Source organism: Triticum aestivum, chromosome 2A (genome assembly GCF_018294505.1).
Source record: "Triticum aestivum cultivar Chinese Spring chromosome 2A, IWGSC CS RefSeq v2.1, whole genome shotgun sequence".
Lineage (NCBI taxonomy): Eukaryota > Viridiplantae > Streptophyta > Magnoliopsida > Poales > Poaceae > Triticum > Triticum aestivum.
The window spans coordinates 446,414,679-446,423,233 of NC_057797.1; positions in this window are offsets into that span (position 1 = coordinate 446,414,679).

The following is an 8,555-nucleotide window of genomic DNA, read 5'->3' on the forward strand; positions in this document are numbered from 1 at the left end:
AAAGGGGTGGCAATCGGGGTGGTTCTACATCACCGAGCCACGCGACTCCAACTTGGTGGCGGCCCCCAAATTTTGATCCAGAATCCCCACGCGACTCACCTCCTGGAAAAAGAAGGGCCTATCCTGGGGTTCTTCGCTAGAGCTGACCGGACTCCAGACCTACATCCAGAACATGACGAACAAGAAAATTAAGCTCGTCAACGTGGTCCAGGTCATGCTCCTCCGCCGGATCCTTCCGTACCAGCGACGGGCATTTGTTTTGTGGGAGTTCGACTCGGCCCAGCACCAGATGCTGCGAGAGCTCTACGACACAATGCACGAGGACGTCTGGAGGGTGCTGTTCAAGGGCGCCGAGATGCCTCCCTCCCTCACTAAGGACCACGGACTCAGCGCAAAGTGCCGCGCCCATCCGGTAGGCTTTTATATCTCTCAGGGTATTTATGTGCCCTGGTTTGGTTATGTGCTGGATCTAAGCTTTCATGTCATTAACAGGAATGGTTAAAGACAGCGGAGCAGCTTGATTGCCCAGCCCCCCTGCCCGAAGATCTTGCAAACGCTCTTCTAACGAAGATGCTGACTACGGCACCTTACGAGGTGCCGGAAAAGACGGCCAAGAAGAAGGCCGCGGGGACCCGAAAGGGTCTCCGGCTCAAGGTGGTTCTATCGGACTCATCGTTTGATGAGTCCGATGCGCACTCCTCCCACGGAAATGAGGAGGAGGAGAAAAGTTCTCCCCCCCCCCAGCTGGGGGAGACAAGAAAAGGAAGGCCTACCCATCCGGGAAGGTCGAAGGGTCCAAGAAGGGAAAGACCCTCCCTCCAGACTGTGCCACGACGGCCGCCGACAGCGGCGACGAGTGGCTACCCAGGGACAAGCCCCTGGTGAAGTCGTAAGTGTCAGGACACCATAGTACTTCATGGTATGTTTTATTGTACTGCCTTTTCTCGTGCCGAACATGATTATGCAGTCCGGCCTGAGCTCATCTCGACGTACCCTCATCGAGCGGCTCTTTGGGCTCGTCGGATATGAACATCGGTTCTCCTCCGACGGCTTCCACCCCTCGCCCTACGGACAACACCAAGGTGGTGTCTCAAAAGGCACCGACCCAAGGGGAGGTGATCCTGGGGGCGCCTCACGGCGACCTCCCTGATCCTGAGTACCAAGGGAGCGAGGCTCCTACGGGCTTCGAGTTCGGGCCCCAGCTGGCACTACGTCGGAACCTTCGATGATTCCGGACCCTGGCAAGAGGTCCCCCATTAAGGGGAGCCAACCATCCATGCCGGTGTCCTCTGTCCAACCAGAGGCACCAGACAACTTGCTGGAAGCGCTTCACCGCGCTTCCATCAATGAAGAACACCGCACTATCATGAGTGCGGTGGTCAAGAAGGTTCAGTCCACCAAAAACGGACTGACCGAAGCTTGCGCCAGCCTCCTAACAGGCTTTGAGGTAAGCATTCAAAATATAAAATATTACCGCATAGATAGTAGCCCCTGATGCTCTGTTCAGCGTTTGCGAAGAAAAGCCGAATAGAGTATCAAATGATAACTCAGGAGTCTAATTAGAGTGTGTCTATGTGTATGTGCAGGCTTCCCTGCTGGCCGCTGCCGCACGTACTGCGGCGGTCTCTACGCTGAAGCAGGCCTTGAAGCGGTCCGAGGACGAGCTCGGCCTTAACAAGGGGCAGCTCGAAGAGAGCAAAGGTAAGATATGCCCTAGTTTATATAGTTAAAAAATAAGTTCAGTGTAAGGTAATAGGATCATCATGAATTTGTCAGGGGCCACGACCGAGGTGGAAACCCTGAGGAAAGCGTTGTCCGTGGCCGAAGACAAAGCGGCCAAAGAACGCATTGAACGGGAGAAACAAGAAGCCCGGGTGAGCGAGGTGCAGCAAGAGATCGAGGCTCTCGCCAAAAGGCACGAGTCCTTGGAGCTTGACTACAAGACGCGAGAGTCCGAGCTCGCGCAGGCGCTTGAAAGCGTCCGGAGCGCCAAGGCTGAAGCCCACAAGGCCCTCCAGGAGATCGATGCGGCGAAGAAGATAGCAGCGGGTAAGGCATTCAATATGCAAAGCAAGCATGTGAAGGAGACTTTCCTTTTTCTTACCTGAGTTCAGAGCTCTCCAGGAGCGTTTGCAGATCTTCCCCGCAGTGTGCTGGATGTCGCGGAGTTTTACTGGGCTGAGGAGGGGAGCTCAACGGAGAAGTTGTTCTGGTCTCAGTATACTGGGACCGAACACCCCGTGTCCTTGAGCAACCAGCTGAAGAAGTTGGTCGAACTTCACAAGCCAGCCGAACAGGCCATGAGGGGCCTTATAGTCCGTATGTGGCCTGGCGAGCCCCTGTCTGGAAGCTACTTCGGTCTGGTGAGGCAGCTGCTGGAAGCCTGCCCACAGCTTGAGGTCATCAAGCGGTCTGTCTGCATTGAAGGTGCACGCAGGGCTTTTGCCCGGGCAAAGGTGCACTGAGCGAAGCTAGACGCCGTGAAGCTTGTGAAGGAGGGGCCGCCGGAGGGCAAGGAGCATCGTTTCCCCGAGTACTATGAGAGCGTCCTGAAGGGTTCTCGCTTAGTGGCAGATAAGTGTGCCAAGGATGTAATCTTTGAATGAACATGCCCATGTGATCCTGTAATATGAAACGAGTCCTTTTGCGCCATGCAACGCTTTCTTAATTTAAAATATTACCTTCTGTGCGGCCGTTTATAAAATCTGAGAGTTGGCTAGTCGTCGGCTTCTGCCCCCATGTAACTAGTACTGGGGTGTTCGGGGTGAATCTGAACACTCTTTACCCCAATTTTGGGTCCTTCAAGGGAGGTGTTCAGCGCAATGAACCAGGCAATCGGACTATAATGCTTTATCACTCTCACTTAGCCATAGAAGTCTATGATTTTAATTTTTTGGCAAAGCCCCTGGTATTCGGAGGCCGAATTTGGGGCACTATACACGCCTAAGCCGGACAAGGCCGACTCCTCGCCCGAAGTGGAAAAAGTCTTTAAGGACTTGAGACCTCTCGAACAGCGACTAGTCTCTCGCCTTATCCTGATAGTCAGTTTTTGGCTTTCTCTACTAAGGTGCTCGTCCGGAAGAACTGGGAAACAATCGCAGTAGTTCTCCCACCGCTACCGTAGCCGATATAGCGGAACTTAAGGTACCAAAGCATGGGAGCCGGGCAACCCAACATTTTACCCAAGACATGATTCAGAGCTGATGCATATAATGCTATAAGTTTGGGGTGCTGCACTGTCGAAAGTGTTCGGACTTCTTGCGCCGTATTACGGGGTAAACGAGAGCCCCTGGCGGACGGACCGCACCCGAGTGTGCAGGTGCGAAATGTCGTAAATGGACATACAAGAGGAAGAGAAAAACTTAAATAATGTAATGACAGATTAATAATATGCATTGTTATTTGAATAATACGTCGAAGCGTACTGGTACAAGTAGTGCAATAAGCATAAAGTAGGACAATTCTAAATGTCCTATCCCAAGGCAAGCTACGCATAAATAGTGAAAAGCGGGTATATCAAGTATTACTAGAGACCATCTGGCGGTTCCCGTGTTCATCGTAGCTTCTTGCCGCCTTGGTTGTTGCTTCTGGAATGTGTCCGGCAATCGGACTGCCGGAAAGGGCTTCCGAAGAGTGAGGCCCTGAAATAGAAAAGGAATGTCAAGGGTATACAGCTCCTGGTGTGGTTAAGCCACAATGCGGGCGTGTCCTGATTGTGTCCCCGCCTATGTCCATGGTATTTTCAATGCATAGTTATGTACGCGCGGCAGGAATTTTGTCGCTGCACTGGGACTGGGACGGGGGCCGGATTTCTAGGCGAGCGCTGATCGCGCCAGGCGATCCTGTTGTAGATTGTTCTAGACTCGCTTGAAGGTGTCCGGGGGCTGTAACGCCGAATGAGTGGTCTTCCTGAATAGGTTGCTTTGTGCCTCTGCTGCAAGGGCCGCAGTGTGCTCTTCTGTATGGAGCGAGCATTCTGTGTTTCCGTTTACTGTTATGACCCCGCGGGGTCCTGGCATCTTGAGCTTGAGGTATGCATAATGCAACACTGCGTTGAATTTTGCAAATGTTGTCCGTCCGAGCAGTGCATGATAGCCACTGCGAAACGAGACGATGTCGAAGATTAACTCTTCACTTCGGAAGTTATCTGGTGATCCGAAGACCACTTCCAATGTGATTGAGCCTGTGCAATGGGCCTCTACACCTGGGATGACGCCTTTAAAGGTGGTTTTGCTGAGTTTGATCCTTGAGGGATGGATACCCATTTTTCACAGTGTATCCTGATAAAGCAGGTGCAGGCTGCTGCTGCCGTCCATGAGGACTCGAGTAAGGTGAAATCCGTCAATGATGGGGTCTAGGACTAGTGCGGCGGATCCGCCATGACGGATGCTAGTGGGGTGGTCCCTGCGATCGAAGGTGATCGGACATGCAGACCATGGGTTGAACTTTGGGGCGATGGGCTCCATCGCGTAGACGTCCCTTAGTGCATGCTTCCGCTCCCTCTTGGGAATGTGGGTTGCGTATATCATGTTCACTGTCTTCACTTGTGGGGGAAACCCCTTCTGTCCTCCTCGGTTCGACGGTCGGAGCTCCTCCTCATCATCGCTATGTAGCCCCTTGTCCTTGTTTTCGGGATTTAACTTGACGTCCCGCTTGAACACCCAGCATTCTCTGTTGGTGTGATTGGTTGGCTTGTCGGGGATGCTATGGATTTGACACAAGCGATCCAGTATGCGATCAAGACTGGACGGAGCCGGAGTATTTCTTTTAAATGGCTTTTTCCGCTAACCGGATTTAGAGCCTCTGAATCCGGCATTGACTGTCATATCTTTGGTGTTATCGCCGTTATTGCGGCACTTTGATCTATTACGATGCTGCCTACCGTTAACGTCTTTGGTATCCGAGGTATCCGGATTCCTTGATGTGTTGTTGCTGCGAGCCAGCCAGCTGTCCTCGCCCGCGCAAAAGCGGGTCATGAGTGTTGTGAGGGCTGCCATAGATTTCAGCTTCTCCTGGCCGAGGTGGCGGGCGAGCCACTTGTCGCGGATGTTGTGCTTGAATGCCGCTAGGGCTTCTGCATCCGGACAGTCTACAATTTGATTTTTCTTAGTCAGGAACCGTGTCCAGAATTGTCTGGCCGATTCCCCTGGCTGTTGGGTTATGTGGCTCAAGTCATCAACATCCGGTGACCGCACATAAGTGCCCTGGAAGTTTTCAAGAAATGCATCTTCCAAATCCTCCCAACTGCCAACGGAATCTGCTGGCAAGCTATTCAACCAATGTCGGGCTGGTCCTTTGAGTTTTAGTGGGAGGTACTTGATGGCATGTAGATCGTCACCGCGAGCCATGTGGATGTGAAGGAGTAAATCCTCAATCCATACAATGGGATATGTTGTGCCATCGTATGATTCAATATTTACGGGTTTGAAGCCCTCCAGGAACTCATGATTCATAACTTCATCAGTGAAGCATAGGGGGTGTGCGGCGCCTCTGTGTCGGGCTATATCCCGACGTAGTTCGTATGAGTCTTGTCTGCTGTAGTCGGCCCAGCCGGATTTACTCTTGGTGTATCCGACTCGACGATCATCGTCCTGTGTGGGCACACGTGCCCGTGTCCCGTATATTGACCTTGCGATTTTTGCCTTACTTCCCAAGATGTCTCGAAGGTCCTCTGTGTTGCCCCGGGCCTTAGTATTTTTGACTGAGTGGCGGCGGGGTGCGGTCTGAACTTTAGGCTGAAAAGCCTCTCTGGCTCGGCCGCGTAGTGGCCGGTCAGCTGCATCGTACACTGGTGAATGAGGTTTCAATGCTTCCTCCTCGAGGTGAGGTAGCAACCTGCGTTTTGGGTAACTCTTGGACAGGCGCTCGAGTTCATGCTCCTTGGCCGCAAGGACATCGGTCCATCTGTCTGCTAGCAAGTCTTGATCAGCTTGAAGCTGTTGCTTTTCTTCTTTAGGCTACTTCTCGTGGCCATAAGACGACGCTTGAAGCGCTCTTGCTCGACGGGGTCCTCAGGCACGACAAACTCATCGTCGCCGAGGCTCGCCTCGTCTTCGGAGAGAGGCATGTAATTGTCCTCCTCCGGTTCTCCATCTGCTGCCTGCTCTGGGGGGGCTAGCTTGTTCGTCCTCTAGCTCTACGCCATGCTGGAGGGGATTGTTGTTGTCTTCGGCGCTATCCGGAGTGTTATTATCTCCTGTGCCGGTATCACTGCTCTTGTTGTGGCGGGACTTAGAGTGGCGTCGCCGACGTCGACGCTTGGGTTGCTTCTTTGAGGGGTCATCCTCTGCTTTCTCGTCGCCATTGGCTTCTTTGGGGGTGTCCACCATGTATATATCATATGATCAGGTGGCGGTCCAGTGCCCCGGGGGCGGTGGATCCTGTTCGTCTCTGGCTTCGTCGTCCATACCGTCGAAGTCTTCGGAGCCGAAGTCGAGCATGTCGGTTAAGTTGTCGACAGTGGCTACTAAGTGGGTGGTGGGTGGGCAGCGAATTTCTTCGTCGTCCGCATCCCATTCTAGCCGGACATAGTTCGGCCAAGGTTCTCCTGACAGGGGGAGAGATCTTAATGAATTTAGCACATCCCCGAAGGGTGACTGTTGAAAGATGTCCGCAGAGGTGAACTCCATGATCGGCACCCAGTCGGACTCGACGGGCACGGATATGAGCGACTCAGAATCCATGGTCGGAGATGAATCCAGTGGTTTGGCGACACGGCTCTCGTAAGGGGTGAAGTTAGTATCCGGCTCTATCACCACTGAGAGTGCGGCCTCCATGGCGGGGTCCATCCCTCTGCTCTCGGATGGCGTGACTTGCTCCGGATTGATGGATGGAGTACCTGTGGATGCGATAACCCGAGAACTGTCCGACGGTAGAGTTACGTCATGCTCGTCAAGACTGTACGTCGCGTCTAACATGGTCTTGAATCCGTCGAAGATCAAGTCTCCGCGGACGTCGGCCGTGTAGTTCAAGTTTCCAAATCTGACCTGGTGGCCAGGGGCGTAGCTCTCAATCTGCTCCAGATGGCCAAGCGAATTGGACCGCGGTGCAAAGCCGGCGAATATGAAGATCTGTCCGGGGAGGAAAGCCTCACCCTGGACCGCATCACTAGTGATGATCGAAGGAGCCATCAAGCCTTATGGTGACGACACAGTGGAACTCTCAATGAAAGCACCAATGTCAGTGTCAAAACCGGCGGATCTCGGGTAGGGGTTCCCGAACTGTGCGTCTAAGGCGGATGGTAACAGGAGGCAGGGGACACGATGTTTACCCAGGTTCGGGCCCTCTTGATGGAGGTAAAACCCTACGTCCTGCTTGATTGTTCTTGATGATATGAGTATTACAAGAGTAGATCTACCACGAGATCAGAAAGGCTAAACCCTAGAAGCTAGCCTATGGTATGATTTTATGTTGTCCTATGGACTAAAACCATCCGGTTTATATAGACACCGGAGGGGGCTAGGGTTACACAAGGTCGGTTACAAAGGAGGAGATATCCATATCCGTATTGCCTAGCTTGCCTTGCACGCCAAGTAGAGTCCCATCCGGACACGGGACGAAGTCTTCAATCTTGTATCTTCACAGTCCAACAGTCCGGCCAAAGGATATAGTCCGGCTGTCCAGAGACCCCCTAATCCAGGACTCCCTCAGTGCCTCTTCACAGGGGGAAACCCATGATTTGTTTTGTCGAGTCCCTTTTGTAGTGTAGTGAGAATATGTCTGGTTTTAATTGCTATCTCTGGTTGTTTGCAGTATGCCTTGTTTATTTCAGTTGTTCACAATGTGATGCTCTATATGTGCAATTTTTTGTTATGCAGTACATTTCATCAATCCAGTTTTAAACATACCGATAGGAATGCATATATTTGCCTGTTGTTAAGCCTGTTATAGCTAGCATATGCCTCTTTTAAAGTTTTTTGATTGTTCGGTTGTTTGTAGTTAGCATATGTCTAGTTTCAAATGCTATCTTTGGTTGTTTGTAGTATGCCTTGTTTATTCCGGTTATTCACAACGTGATGTTCTATATGTGCAAGTATGAACTGTGCAGTTCAATTTCAACAATACCACTATGAACGACTACATTTGGTTGCTGCATCTTGTAGTTAACACGCCTTTCCATTTCCATTTAGCAATAACCAGTGTACTTAGACCAGCACAATTCCGGTTTGAATGACTATGTTTGCTTGTTGTTAAATGTTAGGCCTGTTGTAGTTAACAGACCTTTCCACTTGTTTTTCTTTACTAGTACCATATAGGCCGGGGGCTGATAAGGGACTAATCGGTGAATCGGACTTTTAACTGAATATATCTACAACCCATTTATCGTTAGGTTAAGTAGGGACATATGTAAAATATCTGAGGCTACATAGCAACATGCACTGTACTTAATGTCTAAATATGCAATCCTAGGCTACATAGCAATAAGGAAGAGTGTTACATTAATGTTCTGATGATGCCTAGATATACGTAGAAGAGCAGCAGCAACAACAACGACAACAACAACAACAACGACAACAACAACGACAACAACAACAACAACAACAACGACAACAACA